The sequence below is a fragment of the Clarias gariepinus genome, chromosome 17, assembly GCF_024256425.1.
Source record: "Clarias gariepinus isolate MV-2021 ecotype Netherlands chromosome 17, CGAR_prim_01v2, whole genome shotgun sequence".
Classification (NCBI taxonomy): domain Eukaryota; kingdom Metazoa; phylum Chordata; class Actinopteri; order Siluriformes; family Clariidae; genus Clarias; species Clarias gariepinus.
Genome location: NC_071116.1, coordinates 27,207,029 through 27,225,190, shown reverse-complemented (window position 1 = coordinate 27,225,190; position 18,162 = coordinate 27,207,029).

Here is an 18,162-nt window from a genome sequence, read left to right as displayed (position 1 = left end):
TTGCATCTTCTTTTTCATATTTCTATCCCCAAATGTTCCATCTTCATTATAACCCAGTCTGTTATTTCTCCTGCTTTTCTGTTTCTCCACTGAGACCCTAGTGGATTTCACTTTCTGTGGTTTCTTCTTCTTAGATATGAGAATGTCCATGTAATGCCAGATTTTTCTGCCTTTGGTTAACCAGGATTGGGGCAGTGATAGAATGGTGTGTTAAAGCTTTGGGTTATTCATCTGAAGGTCTGTGGTTCAAACCTCAGCTCCACCAAGCGTCTGCTGTCGATTCCTCGAGCAACCCTGTCTACTCCAAAGGGGCACAATGTCGTGGCTGATCCTGCGCTCTGACCACAGCTTAATATCTGGGATATGTGAAGAAATGAATTTCACTGTGCTGTAATGTAAATGTGACAAATTAGAGAAAAAGAAATGTAAGTTAAAATTGCGTCACCTACCAAACAAAAATGGACAACCCAAATGGCTCGTCAATTTCATTTTCCAAATCAACTTTCTTTAATTTAATCAGGGTAATGTCTTTTAAATTGCTATTTAGTCTTTTTTTCCTAATGATGTCTTTCCATTCTGTTTGTTTATATTGTTGTTTTTTTTTATTTGTTCCCATTTTCCCATAAATTATGTAAAATCCACTTTATACAGCACTTCCTGTTTTTCACTATATACCATGACATAACAGCGCAGAAGTTTCTATCTAGTCTCTTTGCTTCAGTTAAACATCTTCTGGTTATGTTTGTGCTTAAAAAAGGCTAAAACTACTGGCACCGTTGACTCTGTTTGGTCAGCCATTTATAGAACGTTCATTCATGCTCTTATTCAAACATCAGTCAGAACACCACAGTTCAAATGATGATGGGAAAGACGATGGGAAAACGACACACACACACCAGCATATGTTTATATATAGGTTCGAATGAATAGAAGCGATTTCCTGAAGAGTGTGTTGGCATTGATTCCACTCACAGATGAGGCTGTGAAGCACTTCATACAGCATGATAATTAAACTCTACTTGACAGGACTTCACAGAACTTTTGTGCTTTAAAATGCCAGACATGTGCAACCGGGCAGAAGTAAATTCAGCTGAGAGTTGATTAAATCTGCGCCCAATATTCTCGACTTGTTTTTAGTGCTTTTTTGTAAGAACAAAAAAGAACATCCAAGTGACCTCAATTGACCTTCAAGTGCTTTTATATACACGCACACAAAAACACCCTTTTGTTATCTTTATCTTGTACAGCTATTTAAAAAGCCACAGGTAATTTTAATCTTTTGGAAAATTATAAAAAAAAAGAAAAAAAAAAGAAAGGTTGTTGTGACTGAAGAGGTGCTCTAATCAACCGGTGCATCGCTCTGTTACGCACTGGAGACTCTTCCCTTGTTTCCAGTTAACAGCACAAGGGTGCTAGCTTTATCAAATGAAGGTGGATACTATATGAAACACGTCATCACAGCCCCCAAAGACGCCCTGGCCGGAGCGAAATAAAGAAGGACATGCTACTAAGCGGCCCCCATGCCAACGTGGGCACAGCGTCGTGATGATGCTTGAAGAAGAATACGAAAGAGAGAGAAAAAAACACATAAACACCATCTGTTAGAGTTTCTACTTCTGTAACAATACTATTAGCACATAGCACCAGGAGGTGCAATGGATGTGCATTAGAGATCTGGCTTTTACTTCACGCACAAACACACACGCTTATTGCACATGGTTATTAGGTCCAGTAATTGGATTAGCTTGTTGTATAGTATGTGCATTCTTTGTTTGTTTTTACGTGGCTCGAACAGATACAGTATGTTAAGCCTTGATATTTTTCAAATGTTGCATTCATGCCGTTAAAGAGCCACTTTCCACCTTCGCCGCCCACTGTCCTTAACAATGCATGTATTGTATGCATCATTACGCTATAGAATAACCATTGCAAGGTCAGTCACATGTCTGTCCCTCGGTCAGTATGAGTTTGGATTACTTGTAGGCTTGAAGCATGTCATTCCTAAGTTTAAGATTCACAACATGTAAAGTACCGGTCAAAGTTTGGGCACAAGTTTGGATCTATTTTATATATTCTAGACCAATTCTGTTTGTTTGTTTTTTTAAATATAATAAATAATATAAAATAGCATGTAACATTATGAAATTAAGTAACAACAACAACAACAGTAAGTTATTATTTTAAGGCATGAAAGTCGGCTGGTCTGGAACAGTTCTTGCTAGACAGTATTGTGTCGAGGGTGTTTGTAAAACCCATCACGCTCCATGATGAAACTGTCTCTCATGAAGACCTTCCCAGGAAAGCAAGACCAAAACGTTACCTCTGCTGCAGAGAAGAAGTTCATTTAGAGTCACCAGCCCCAGAAATCACCAATGAACAACCGGCACCTCAGATTAGAGCCGTTATGAAGCTTTACAGAGCAGAAGTAGCAGATAAACATCTCAATATCAACTGTTCATAAGAGATCATCATCTATTTTGGATAAACGCCTTCAGCATTGTTTTACAGTTAAAAAAATAAATAAAAATCAGTAAAGACCATGGAGTTAGGAGTCCAAAATTGTGACTGGTACAGTAGTTTATTATCAAGAAAACGTGTTAAAAGAATACAAATACAAAAGACTAGCAGGTCTTCTGAATAAACCCAAAAATAAAACAGTACTTTGGACAAATTAAAATGTACACATTTCTCTATTTTCCTTAATTGTAATCCACTAGGGAAGACATAATATAATAAAATATTTGGACAAAAAGAGGAACGCTATCTTTAATTGTGATTTTTTTTTTTTAAAGACATGTTTTTGATAGATGATAGATAGATGTTCTTAGATATTTATGTAAATGTAAGGAATGAGACCTCATTCATGTTATCTAACTGTACCAAGATATGGTAGCAATGTATGTGCAATATTAAAAAAGATTGCATGTTTTTTAACTTTAGCTTCAGCTTATAAATTTCATAAAATGCATGCAAGCCTTTAAGCTTTTTAACTTGCTACAGTAACTCTGATTTTTTTTTAAAAAAAGGATTTTATGTTGCACTGGAAGAGGATCAAGGATCTGTGCAGCATGTTGGCTGCAAACTGTGGGAACCGTAACAGAATTTAGCCATACTTCCAAAGAAGTTGCCCCGTACTTCACTTTTCCATATGTTTACATCTTTCTTGGCCTGCACCTCTTTGTATCTCTATTCTTCTTCCTGCACAGCCTTCATCTTTTTTTTCACTCCATGATGCAATACGCAGTTAACACCCACGCTACCAAAACACAGATCTTCTAAGCCTGGATTTTCAGCATCCTTAATGAGAATGTAGAAAAAAGAAGTCAGACACAAAGTCTTCTCCGTGACACTGATCTCACCCAGCACTTTCAGCGTTAGTTTGAGTAATTCTGGGCTAATTCCCAGATTCCAAGCAAAGTCCATGCATTAATTAAGCAGTGGGAACACTGACTGCACGGAAAGAAACAACCATACAAAGCTGAACAAGGAGCTAAGAATAATTCAAACAAAACATACGAAAAAAAAGCTTAGCAGCTTACAAAGCAGAAGGACTGGACACTGAAAGTCAACTACATTATGTCGACTGAAAGATGAATGAAATGCACTTTACATCAGTGCAGCAGGACAGCTAGCAAATGGCTAGGGTAGAAATTAACAAAATTAGTTTGTTATTCAATTGAATAAAATAATAAAAACCAAAGCAAAATGTTGGGACAAAACAAAAATTTGCACAAAGTTTAATGGCATAAATACAGTATAACTCCTACAGTAGGTTATATGAACTCTTCTGAGTCAATCGAAAAGGAAAAACAACTAGTCGATACAAAGCATTAAAATAGAAAATGTGGCTTTCAGGCTCTTCTCTCATTCTTAGATTAGCATATCAGATGTCTGTGATTGGACAGTAAGTGCATATCAGTTTGACAAGTGGCAAGAGTGCAATATAGCGATAAAAAGTCAATTGAATGCAGCAGGATTTGTTGTTTATCAAAACATGACGTTGGCACACCATCAGTATTAGTTTGTATTAGTTTGTCGTACAAATTCTCTTAACACAATGTTTCAAAAACAACATTGATACCAAACCGGTGGCCTGAGCAGAATACAACCTCCAGTCACTGCAGCGGGAATGCTACATGCTCACCACTGGTCCACTAACACCATTACAACACTTGAGATGGCCTGACATGGAAGCTGTCGTGTCAGGCGTTGTACTGTATTGACAGAAGCATTATCACAATGTTGTTACAGAAAAAATTTAAATACTCATCCATTGTCAGGGTTCCTGCTGGGAATGCAGTGGAAAATTGTGAGCATTTCTGATTTTAAGGTCTGCACTTAATTCTTAAAAAAACAACCCCCCTGCTGATGGTTCTTCACTGAGAGGTAAAGCAAAGGGAAGATGCATTCTTGATCACCAATGTGACAGTTCACCAATGACTAGCGATCACCAATGTGACAGTTGGACAAGCAACATGCAAGCCGGATTATTTTACCATTATGAGTACGGGATAAAGTGACACATCACATTGGCTGGCCAAACAAATTGTCACTATTTCAGAAAGGTCACATTATTGGGTTGCATCAAGCAAAGAAAACTACTAAGGAGAAAATATAAACGGCTGGAATTTGTGTAAGAAACCATCTACACATTCATAAAACCTGGAAGGAAAGTGTTGAAGTGGTTGTTGAAAAAACTTATAAATAGAGAGCCATGTTTAATAATGAAAGTAGAGGATTTCCTTACACACACATACAATGTGATGAGAACGCACAGGATTAGGACTAAACAGCTGTGTGTCCATAAGAAAACCACTTGTTAGTGAGATACATCAGAAAAAAAGGCTTCAGTTTGCTAGGGAGCATAAGGATCAGACTTTGGAGCGATGACAAAAGGTCATGTGATCTGATGAGTCCAGATCGAGCCTATTCCAGAGCAATGTGTGCGTCAGGGTACGAAGGGAAGCACATGAACCGATCATGCATCGGGTCCACAGTACAAACCCCTGGAGACAGTGTTATGATCTGGAGTTGCTTCAGTTTCTCAGCGACCTCAGCGACGTTATGGGGCAATAAAATGAAGTCAGCTGACGACCTGAATGTACTGAATCACCAGTACCTGATAATTGGCCATATTAAAGGACTGGGTGCGTGAGGAATCATTTTCATACATGAACTGGACACTGTAATCAAAGCTGGTGTCCACTGAATCAAGTCTTGGAGTGTACAACTTTTGTTTTGGCCAGGAAGTGTAAAATTCAACAAAATTCCCTAATCTGGTCCTGTGTATATTATTTGCTCTGGATTATCTGCTAACAGTGAATACAAAAACCAGCATATAACCAGTAGCATTCCCAAACTAGTAACATTCACACTGGTTAGTGTGTAAGTGTCCTCGGGTGGTGCTGGAGCTAACTTGGCAATATTAATCTGCTAATCTGCTATTAATCTGCTAATCTGTACAGTAGCACATCTCAAACAGCCATATGTTGTTCTTTTACCCCATTTTATTACAATAGTAAAAACTTATATTAAATGCATTTAAAAGACAAATAAATCATATACTGTATTGTAAGCGGTAAGTCTTACATTTAGACTACAACCCTGTTTAATTGTAACTGAAAACGCACACATCCACAGCAGTGTTTGCTCGGCGTCTACAAGAGAAGTGACCTCTCACTCAGTATGGGCCAAAGGTTTTTAGCAAAACAGTGTAGGTTTTGCTTTTAAGTGTATTTCATTTTCTCTTTGTCACTAATAAAAAGCATTACCACCTACACTATGTGTTGCATTTTACATTTTCCCCTTAGTGCCAGAGTGTGCTTGATTCTGGCTCAGAATCTTCTTTATCTCACTTATACTATATAACAAAGCATTTATGCCTTCCAGGTAAAACTCTGTTTTTGCTTGTTAAAACTGTTTTTGGCTTGTTTTCCACCCTTTGGTCCTGTTTCATACTGCATTAGAAACCACAAGAGCAATTGAAGCCAAATCAATAAAGCCGTTTGAGACAAGTCTGTGATTTTTTTTTTCTTTCTATTTATTTATTTTTTATAGTCTTGCAGTTTGCTCCAGACACAATGTAACTTCAGGGCACCCTTATTTCAGGCTTTCTTTTGGTCATGCTATCGCCTTAATCTGCACTCTAAGCCTGAGGAAATCTCCACACCAACCTTAAGACCAAGTGTTATCCCTGTGCCTGTACCAGAGCCATGCAGAGGAGTAATGCAGATCACCTACTGAGAAGGGGAAAAAAGGGTGCAAATGTCTCCCAACTGCGATGCCTAAAGTGTTGCCTAGCAACCTCCTCCATCTGAGTTCAGCTCCCTCCTACTTGTAATGTATTGTACAAGCGATGCAAAGTTTCATTGCTCAAAAACATATGAACAAAATTAGGTTCCATAACTCCCCGAATGCCTTCACTGTATGATGTTTTTACTTTCCCAGACTTTTGGCATTTAAAGTGTACGACTCTGATATCACTCTGTATGAGTGCATTGTCTCAAGTGGTGCATGTTACAGTTTCTGTTCCCATTAGAACCAACGTCTCACTGGCGCATCTCTGGCCAAGACAGCAAGTCTTTGTGATGTATCAAGAGCCACGGTATCCAGGGTAACGTCAGCATACCACCAAGAAGGACGAACCACATTCAACAGGAGTAAATGTGGATGCAAGAGGACGCTGTCTGAAAGGGATGTCCGAGTACTAACCCGGATTATATCCAAAAAACTGCCCAACTCAATGCAGAATTAAATTTCATTAAAAAAACTGCATGATGTGTCTTTAAGAATATTTCTTGTAAAAGATTAGTTAAAATTAGTTAAACTTATTAATGATTCAACTTTTAAGATCAAATTTGAAGTTCAGCAAAAATAAAAAAAAATCTGGTATTTTTTTAGTAGACTAGCTAAGTAGTTGAGGCAGAGGTTTTGATTTTTGTTCTTTTTTTTGTAAAATGCAGAAATTTTATTTAATTTCATTTATTTAATAATATTTATGATACCAAATAAATAAATAAATCAATAGCCATCCATCAATTTCCTAACATATTCCTCTCTTTCTTTTTTAATTGAAATTTAACTTCATTAATTAAGAATTCATTAAGAAAGAAAGGCATAAAATAAAAAAAATAAAAATAAATGTAAATGTTGTAAAATGTAGTCTAGCTACACATGATGTTCTTATGAGATAAGAAACACTTATTCACACAAATGATTTCTGTTTGTGATCTTCTTGACTGATTCTCCATCTTTTTCAGCTTAACATGTTTAGAAGACGTCACGGCCCAGCATTGTGTATCACAGAGACAGGATATGAAAAAGCTTCTCAGCTCAACATAACAGAATGGACGTATAATTGTGTTAAAGCCAGCGATGCTGAAATCTGATCGAGACACCAATCAGTCCTCATTTTCATCTCGTCTCTATCCTGAGTGCTCGAAATCAAGGCCACAACGCTGTAATATCCTGCACAGAGACAGCTTTTACCCATAACTCGGAGCACTTTCGGTCAACTGCTGTTGTTTTCAATGTGCTGTACAAATACTGTATAACAACTTGACTTGACATACTGTAACTCTACATATTCAGTCTGTTAAGGTTGTTAGATCAGTAATGTGACTGGGATGTGTTCCAACTCGAACAGACTTTTAGGTTGAGAAACGCTTTAAACACAAAATAACTAGCATTTGGTTTTACACTCTGTATTAATTTGTGTATTATTTAATTATTTAAAGACATTTTTGTTCATTCAACAGACCTATTAGGGACCAGGTTTCTGTTTACTTGAAAGGGTGAAAAATACATAAACCAGAAACAGATTAACAAGTAATACGTAATACGTTCTTTAATTTTTTATTTTTTTATCAATTTTAAAATTGTATAATTAACTAAAATCTAATAATTGTAAAAATAAATATTTGATATTAAATGTATTATTTTTATTATTATTATTATTTATTATTATTATTATTATTATTATTACGGCCCAAGCACTCATGTTTTCCTAAGAATTATTTTATTTATTTATTTATTTATTTTACACCTTTTTGGGCTTTTTGGGTGTCTCATGAAAATTGTCAGACAGGTTGAAATCTGCTGCCTGAGAGTCGCATGGCCCGGGGCCCCAGGGGCCCCCACACAAGATTTTGCTGAACAGCTCATACACACTTTCACGTAGGCACACGAAACTTGGTACACATTTAGAGCTCACTGAGCCAAACAACTTTCCCTAGGTAATTTATACGATTGTCACCAAACCGGACCGATGTGGTTTAAAGACATGGAGGACACACATTTGTAGAGGGATTTTTTATATTTCAAACAGGTCAGCTGAACACTGAAAAATGATTAATTACTTTCTATGTCGCATTATATTGAGTGACATTATGTTCAGCGACATCACGTTCAGTGACATCACATTAAGGAACATTATAGGTTGATGCTTATTTTTCAGCATGTGCAGCCTATTAAACACACGTACACATCACAAATGTTAACACTCACTCACACACACATCTCAACAGATATTTAGGGCCCAAACTAACATCAGCTCTGTATAGTGTGTGATGTCTGTAAGTTGTGCGGCGCAAGCGGGTGGCGATAGCTTTTCGTAGATCTTAATGCTTAAATAACACACAGGTTGTGCGATGCCCCTCGGGGTGGCGATGGCACAGGGTGGGTGCTTGGGCCCGTCATCGTTGCTTGTAACTATGTTTATTATTATTGTTCTTGTTTTTATTCTTGTTATTACTATTTAAAGCTATATAATTGCCATTTATTAATAAAACTAAAAGCATTTAAAATTAAGTTGCTGCATAATAATGAAATATAATTAATATTTGATTTATACTTTAAATAATGTATGTATATAAAGTTGTTTTAGCATTTTTATTGACAATTTTAGCAATATAATATTAGTTTTTTTTGTTGTTGTGCAGTAATATAGAACTTATTATAGGGATTTTATTTAAATTTTATTTTTGTACATTGTGTACAAGTATATTAAAAGTGACTTTTTTTCTACGTTTGTATTATTATTATTATTATTATTACAAATCTCACATGTTTTTTATTCCATTTCTTTCCACTAGCTGCAGTTTTCCCTTTTTAGTCAGAGCTTTTGTTGTTCATTGAGGGAGGTCAGGCTCTGTATAAGCACCGTGGGCGCGTCTCACCGTGACTCATTTTACACATAACAAACACCTAAAAGTGTGATGATGCAAACTGGACCGTCAGACCGCTGTTTTTCCAGCTCTTTTGTGGAGCTTGTAGCGACTACATCACAATAAACAGGAGGAAGGAGTGCAGTAGGGCTAAATCCTCAGAGCTGACACCTACAGTGTGATAATAATCTTAGTATCACATTTACAACTCCATTGCTTAATTACAGTAGCTTTTAAAGCTTTAAATACATGGTGTTTGACTGGAGTTAATGTATTTCTGCAGTGCTGAATTGCATGAAACTGCTCGCTGAAAATTAAAAGTGCGTTTAGTGGTTTTTAAAACCGAAATATTTTAATATTCAGTGAAGTTCTGAAAATATTTCTTATTTCTAATAACATTATAGATCATGTGATAAATCAGAGCCTCTGTAGACAAACCACTTATGATGTTTCAACTTGCATGTCAATTAAAGCAGAAAGTTTTAAAACATAATAAAGATTTTTGCCATTCTAGCTAAAACATTTTCAAAATTTCCAAATAATAAATTTCACATTATGGCAGCCTAGTGGTTTAGTGGTTAGCACTGTCGCCTTGCACCTCCAAGGTCTGGGTTCGATTCCCGCCTCTGTTTGTGTGGAGTTTGCATGTTCTCCCCGTGCTTGGCGTGTTTCCTCCCACAGTACAAAGACATGCAGATTAGGCTTGTTATTATATGTTCCCAAATTGCACGTGTTTGTTTGTGGCAGCATTGGTCCAGGGTACACTCCTGGGATAGGCTCCAGGCCCCTCACTGCCCTGTATACTGGATAAAGCGGTATAGACAATGAGCAAGTGAGTGAGAATTTCACGAAAAACATTATAAACAACGTCGCACTTCAGTAAAGATACAAATTCCACAAGAAGGATAACACACAATAATAACCAGACGAGTAAATGCTTTACATATTCAGGAGGGGAAAAAGAAAACTCCATTATTCCTCCATCATTTGTTTAAACTCTTGGGACCTCCGTATTTGTCTGTATTTGGGGGTGTCATTATAACTGACATATGGATCCAATTTCTTGCCAATTCTGAACCCACACACCTGACACACACTTACAGGATTGTCACGGTGACTCAGAGCATCTTGGAAATATCAAATTATAGTCACATTTCCTTCCTTTTTTTCTTCGTGAGACAGAGTGCATCGTTTAGTTTGAAAAAATCTAGATTAATTAGATGGAACTACACATGTAATGTAATGTCTTTATATGACAGGGAAAGTTGACTGACGTTTTGAAAATTTTGTCATGTGACCTTTAACCACTTAATATATTCAGATTTATGCTTCAGACAACCAATTACTGTTCTCCTAATAGGGACTTAAAACTTAAAGTGTAGGCAAGTAATAAATTAATACCTCGATGAAAGAACACTCACTCACTCATCGTCTATACCGCTTTATACTGCATACGGGGGCGCAGGGGGCCTGAAACCCATCCCAAGAGATATACTGTAGGGCATGAGGCAAGGAACACCCTGGACACACACATACACACTCATTCACACACTACGGGATATTTGTTTCAGATTTCCTTGTTCTTTTATAAAGCTTGTTACTTTGACCCACTTTTTTATCTATAAAATGTTTGCAAATTAGGTCCAGTTTATTCCTGCTTGTGGTAGCCGTGGAAACACCAAACCCCTATAATTTTTTGTGAAAAAGTAGGACGAAGGAAAAACTGTTCTATAACAAATGACATTTACACAGCCATTCTTTTTTCTGAACCACTTTTGCACCTTGAACCTGTGCTGTGTAGACCATCACACCTCTATTTATCTGCATCCTGAAAGTGTACAGTACTGTAGGTACAGGTCCAGCGTTATAGATGTGACATTTGGACCCACATTAGTAAAGTCAAACCCTCAGGGCATTGACAGGCCGGGTGTCAGTGTATTACTGTCATATGCGTTGTTCTTAATTTGTAAAATTTTATTTAAACAAATCCGTGTAATCATTTACTTTCTGAAAACATGCAACATTTTCTCAGTTTGAAGGATGTGACATTAAATACAAATATTATATGAGTATGAGAGAGTACAGGTTTTGTACAAAAACTTTTTAAGACATCGGCACAAACATTACACATGTACCATGAAAACACAATGTTTAGATTGGTTAGATTTGTATTCTATTTTATTTTATTCTATTTTATTTCTATATTTTATTATTTCTACATAATTTAAATTAATGTAAATTACAGCTAAAAGTTTTTCTATTTTTTCTATATTTTAAATTTTTTTTTCAAAAAGTCTTATTTCATAATTTATATTCTTTTATTCACTTTATATCATACCGTGTATGACTGTGTATGTGACAAATAAAATTTGAATTAGTCACTTTTGGAATTTTTTTTTTTATAAATAATAAACAGGTGTAATGCATGTGATGTATCTAAATCAGTCATCTACAGACTATATAAAGAACAAGCTTGAATAGTGAATTTCAACATAAAATATTTGAATTTGAATAAATGGGCAAATTCCAAATAAGAGGTCCTTTTTTTTTTTTTTAAACTTGTTTAAGGTCATAACCAGTGTTGGATGTAACACGTTACAAAGTAGAGAACTTAGTAGAGTACTTGGGTTACTTTTTTGATGTAACGAGTAATCTAACGCTTTAGGTCCCCCATTTAAGTACTCAGTTATTTAGGTACTTTAAATTCAAGTTTTATTTATTTGTATAGCACATTTACAACAGCCTTCATGCTGACCAAAGTGCTTTACAGAAAAGCATGAACATAAAACATACCCCAAAAACAATACACACAAAAGTACCTGTTTAACACTCTATAAAACAGAATTAATACACTAACGAAAAAAAAATAGGTTTTAAGCAAGGACTTAAAAGAAGACAGAGAAGGTGCCATTCTAATCTCTAAAGGCAAATTATTCCAAAATTGAGGCCCTGCTACCGCAAATATCCGTGCCCCTCTACGCTTGAGCCTCAGGTGGGGGACTACTAATAGAACCTGATCACAAGATCTTAGTGTTCTAGAAGGAGAGTAAGGATGAAGAAGTTCAGAGACGTAGACTGGTGCTAGGTTATGTAGAGATTTATACACAAAGAGAAGAATTTTAAAATGAATTCTCTGAGAGACTGGCAGCCAGTGTAGATCTTTCAGAATCGGAGTGATGTGTTCATGCTTATGACATTTGCGAAGAAATCTTGTTGCTGCATTTTGTACAAGCTGTAGGCGAGCAATTTGAGATTTGGAAATACCGCAGTATAAAGAATTGCAGTAATCTAGACGGGACGTAATGAATGCATGCACAGCCATTTCTAGAGTTTTGGGGGTGAGGAAGTGTTTCATTTTAGCGAGTAGTCGAAGCTGATAGAAGCTGGATCCAATAACGGAGGCGATATGTTTATCAAATTTTAAATGCTGGTCAATGAGAGCACCAAGGTTACGCACCTGCGATGATCTGAAGACAGATAAACTGTCCAGATCAAATAAAAAATTTAATCCGTTATTTAGACAATTTATGTAATCCAGCCAGACAGCAGTAATTCCAACCCCTTAGTGTGTGTGTGTGTGTGTGTGTGTGTGTGTAACTGTTAACGTTACAAAGTTACGGTCATTAAAAAGTAATTTTCCCCCAACACTGGTCATAACAATGAGAACAGGGTTCTGCATGATGCCACAGAAAAGATACTTTAATTTAGGGTTTTACTTTAATTGAAGCATGAGTGAGTGGAAATATATACAGTAGAGCAAAACTGTCTGCACAAATGCAGCCATCCCCACTCCCTGCCTAATCAGGGTTGCAAAGGGTTAATCAGGTTCATGTGTAAAAATGACGCCTCATGCTCACAGGATCACTCTTCCACACTCTGAGTCCTTTAATATACCCCGTGCCATCAGAAAAATAAAATCTCCATAGATGTGATAACGTGGTAATTCAGTACATTCAGGTCATCAGCTGACTTTATTTTATTGCTACATAACGTTAAGTCTCGACCTGAGCAACAGATCATAACACTGTCTCCAGAGGCTTGTACAGTGGACACTATGCATTATGGGAGCATCGCTTCATGTACTTCCCTTCTTACCCTGAAACGCCCATCGCTCTGGAATAGGGCCAGTCTGGACTCATCAGGTCACATGACCTTTTTCCATTGTTCCAGGATCCAGTCTGATGTTAATGCAAACTGATTTTTTGACCACATTTCGTCTGCGAAGTTGACTATTCAGCACAAAATCCTTCTAGGTTTTAAATAGTACATTTGGACCAAAAATGTTTGGATAATCTCATCATTTTTCTCCAGGGTAAGTGGGGGGGCGGGGCATGATGGTAGGGTGCATTTTTATTAATATTATTTTTGAAACCCATTTGGTTTACAGGATGCCAATTTCAAATACAGACACAGATAATGGGATTGCATTACTTCCTAAGAAGCTGGCTTCCAATTATAAACCCAATTTAAAACTAATTTTAGATGTTAATGTAATGCAGGAGATCTGAATTCTGCACTCTATGAGAGACCGTTCCATTATGTACACACATCACAGTGATGTGTATTTGAAGGAAAAAGAAAAAGAAAACAGCACCCTGGAGCTGGAACAACAGTTCTTGGACCACTTCAGCCTGTCGATGTGTTTCATTTACACTCAAGGTGTTGAGCTGTTTATGGACCCTACGCAAGGATACACACCTCATCCATCTGCTTCCTCATAACGTGGAAGCAAGGCTAAGCACTAAACCCAAAACATTGGCAGGAACAGGACGGAAAGATACGAGGAGGCTTCAGGCTTTCTCTGGATTGATTAAGAGGTCACTTATCGGGGCGGTGCTACATCAAGAAATAATTCTGCCTGTCCAGACTGCAGACATCCATTAAGTGTTAAAAAGAGAGTCAGCACCTTTGCATGCAACTGTTTTAATTAAATATGTCAGATATCTGGGTCCGTTTAATGCACAAGCTGTCACTGCAAGTAGGGGAGCGCGTCATTACTCTTATCAGCGTATGTCAGTGGGGAGAAATGGAGTTATAGTGTTTTGATTATAGGCTGCTGTGCTCACTCATGGTAACAAATTATAGGTTTGTGCAGAGAAAATAACTGACTAAGAAATTAATAGGGGGGATAATTGGTTGTAAAATGTGTTTCTACCTGTGAAGATCTAACACGATTAGAAGTGATGGATCAGGGGTTAGGGATTTGAGCTACTGATCAGTTGGCTGTCCAGTCCTTAAGGAATGGTCTAACACTATAGTCACACTAGACAGAAGTCTAGTGAAGTGTTATTTATTATAATAAGGATAAATCACTTTTTTTCTGTTATTGTTGCCACATGCAAAAGGTTTGTTTAGGGTTTGTTGCGTTCCCATTTCATTCCATTTGCACAGATTTGAGGAAAGTCTCAATTTTAAGTAAACATTATACATGTAATCTTTTGATTTGGTAAAGTTTACTAAAAAGTGATGTTCAACATTTCATCATGGAAGTGACGAACCTTTTGTAAAAGTTGGAGTTGAATCTGTAAATCTCTCCCGTCTCGAGAGACATTTATCCTTTTGGTTTCTTGGTAACATCACACACACACACCTTTTATACCGCTTTATCCTGTATATTTAGGATCGTGGGGGACCTGAAGCCTATCCCAAGAAGCTTAGGGCATGAGGCAGGGTACAGGGTGCCAATCCATCACAGGGCGCACATACTGGCAATTTGGGAACGCAATTAGCCTAACTTACATGTCTTTGGACTGTGGGAGTAAACCCACCAAGCATTGGGAGAACAGGCAAACTCCATGCATACAGAGACGGGAATCGAGCCTGGCCGGGAATCAAACTCGGACCCTGGAGGTGCAAGGCGACAGCGCTAACTACTACACCAATGTGCCGCCTGATAACATCACATTTTACTTATTTATTGTTATTATTAACTTTAGGAAATAAAAAAAAGGACTAAATCCCTTATAGCTGCCATAATAAATAACAACAGTAACTTTTTTTAAACAATATTAGATGTTAGTGTCTTAGTGGTTAGCACTGTCACTTCACTCCTACAGGGCTGGGGGTTCGAATCTCAAACCTCCAGTCTGTGTATGGAGTTTGCATGTTCTCCTCATGCTTGATGGGTTTTCTCTGAATACATATTTTTTCCTCTCACGGTCCAAAGACCTTCAGTGTAGGCAGCCTGGTGTTTTGTAATTGCCCACAATTCCCCCTGCAACCCTACACAGGATAAGTCTTATACTGTAGATACGTATGGATGTTGTAGATGTTGGAAAAACTGCCGTCATATAAGAGGAATAAAATATTATGGGATGTGCTACAAAAACCAGGACTTTTTGGTACACAAAAGGCTTAAACGGTTTTGATGTTTTCTTTTTGTTAAAAACACTCCGCAAAGAGATATGAGCTTCACAAAAAACCTGAAATAACAAAGCACGCTTGGCTGAAACTGTATCCTATCTGTAATGACCCACTTTCCCTGTTCAGGCCTCTGAAGACCTGCTGGAGTCGATTAATTATGAAATGAAGTGACAGTGGAACGGAAGGCGGCATGTAGCGCTCTTTTAATTGGAACTGAACCTCACCTTGGTTCGGTAATGAAAACACATGACAATTTAATGCAGTTAAATCCGCATTAGGTGTGATCAATTTCATGGAAGCGGCAGTCACGGCAAAATCACCTGGATTTAGAGAGTTGAGTTCACAAGAATATGTGTAAGTGTGTGTGTAAGTGTGTGTGTGTGTGTGTGTGTGTGTTCCCGTACCTGTCCCTGGAACGATATGCAGGACATCTTTAATTCATTACAGCAGCACTTCATCAAGATCGGACTGTTTGAAAGTGGGATGCCTTTTAGACTTTCGAGCACATAATGAATAGAAAGTGCATCAGGGCAGACGCCGAAAGGTAGAGCAAGAGATGGAAGAGAGGAGCAAACAGGAGAGGCCTCCATCTTATACGATTATCACTTAACGTCAAAGTTAATAGGGTTTACGGTAAGAGGAAGGCATCTCTATTATTTATTTCCCAAATGAACAGTGGGCTCTCCATACAGTCGATGTACTTAAGCACCCACTTTCTTTTCTTTTTTCTCTAGTCAAAAAAAAAAAAACCAGGAATGTGTACAAAAGTAATAAAAAAGACTTTTGTATAAATGTTATTGTCAATTAACCCGATGTCCACAGATGGTTCTTAGGTATTAAACCATGTTAGAAGAGCTTGATTCGCTTTCTAAGTGGTTTATATTTCATCACTTGGTCTAATGTGTTTCTATAGGATCTAATCATTTCTGTAGTACGGCCCCGATTAAACATGGAGCCCCCAGGTGGAGCCTTCACATAAACAGGTTTAAACTTTTTCTTATTATGAATGTGTACAGAAATGCAGGGAAAAGGGAAAAAACGTTTTAATATTTTGTCTTGTCACATGTTAAGGATGGGTTCATTTTAGTTGTAGTTTTATTCTAGTGATAAAAGTGCACTTTTTACAAATTTCTACGAAGTCTTTAGACTTTTATTTCGTTCTTTTTCTCTTTTCCAAAAGTTCTAAACCATGACTTTTTCTTTTTCATAATTTTTTTAAATGAAATTTTTGCAAAGTTTATTGATCATTGATTTTTTTTTTCTTAAAACACTTTTTTTTTTACAATTACCATAATAAAAAATTTAAATGAAATGAAAATTTTGAAAATTGAATTGAAAATGAAATGAAAATTTAAATGAAATTTTTGCAAAGTTTATTGATCATTGATTTTTTTTTTCTTAAAACACTTTTTTTTTACAATTACCATAATAAAACCTCTTTTTTAATATTACTTAAAATGTGCCCTATTTGAAAGGTTACATATTAAAAAAAAAAAAAAAAATGTTTTAAATTATATTGTCTATTATAGAATTACATTGAGTATTGGGAATAAGGGTTAACACATACAGTACAGTTCATTAGTGCATGTGTGTGTGTGAGTGTATGCAGTCATGTGACCAATGTTGCTGTTTCACCGCCCTGAATCTTATTAGCTGCTGTATATCTCGACACCAGGGTTCACTTTATTAAATTATAATCGTAAGCTTTGTTGTATTTTTCAAATTATTTCAAATAATTAAACCTGATTAAGACTGAATTTTACTTCAAATAAAACAAAAGTTATGTACAATATAAAAACCTTTCAGACACCTTTCTGTTTCACCCAGTTTTAAAGGAATGAAATTGAACTGAGGAACCCATTGAAAGCACAAAGCAGAAAGAGTCATGACATTATTAAAGAACAGAGGTTTACCTGGCACTTTTGGAGGAAGTCTCCAGTGTCAGGGGTTTGTTACAGCCAAATGTAAAGCTATAAATGAGACAGTTGTTATTTCTCTATCAAATTTCAAGCTCAGTTTTGTTGTGTTTGTTGTTTTAACTTTTTTAACTGAATGTCCGGCCATCAGGTCGTGACCTCACGCTCACTTATACAGTATACAGTACATGGGTCATGCAGCAGGACCATGATCCAAAACACACCAGCAGGTCCACAGCATGGCTCAACAAACAAATTTAAGGTTTTGGAGTGGCCTTGTCAAAGTTTAGACTTAAATACGATTGAGATACAGTGGCATGACAGGTTAAACCCTCCAATGTGGTGGAATTAAAACAATTCTGCAAAGAAGAGTGGGCCAAAATTCCTCTACAGCGATGTAAAAGACTTATTGCCAGTTATTGCAAAAACTGTCAGTTGCCGTTACAGTACTGACGCCATTACTTTTTTCACATATTATACTTGGCTTGTCTGTCTAATATTAAAATTTATTTGATGATCCTAATCATTTAAGTCTGACAAGAATACATTTAAAAAAACAGTATGGGGCGAATACTTTCCCATGGCACTGTATATACACTATTGTTTGCACTTCTGAAACAGTAGATGCTAAATTGCATTTCACTGATGAGTTCGTGTTCTGTGCAGTGACAATAAAGTTGTATTTGTGAGTGGCGTTCAAGTCAAACCAGGATTTGTGA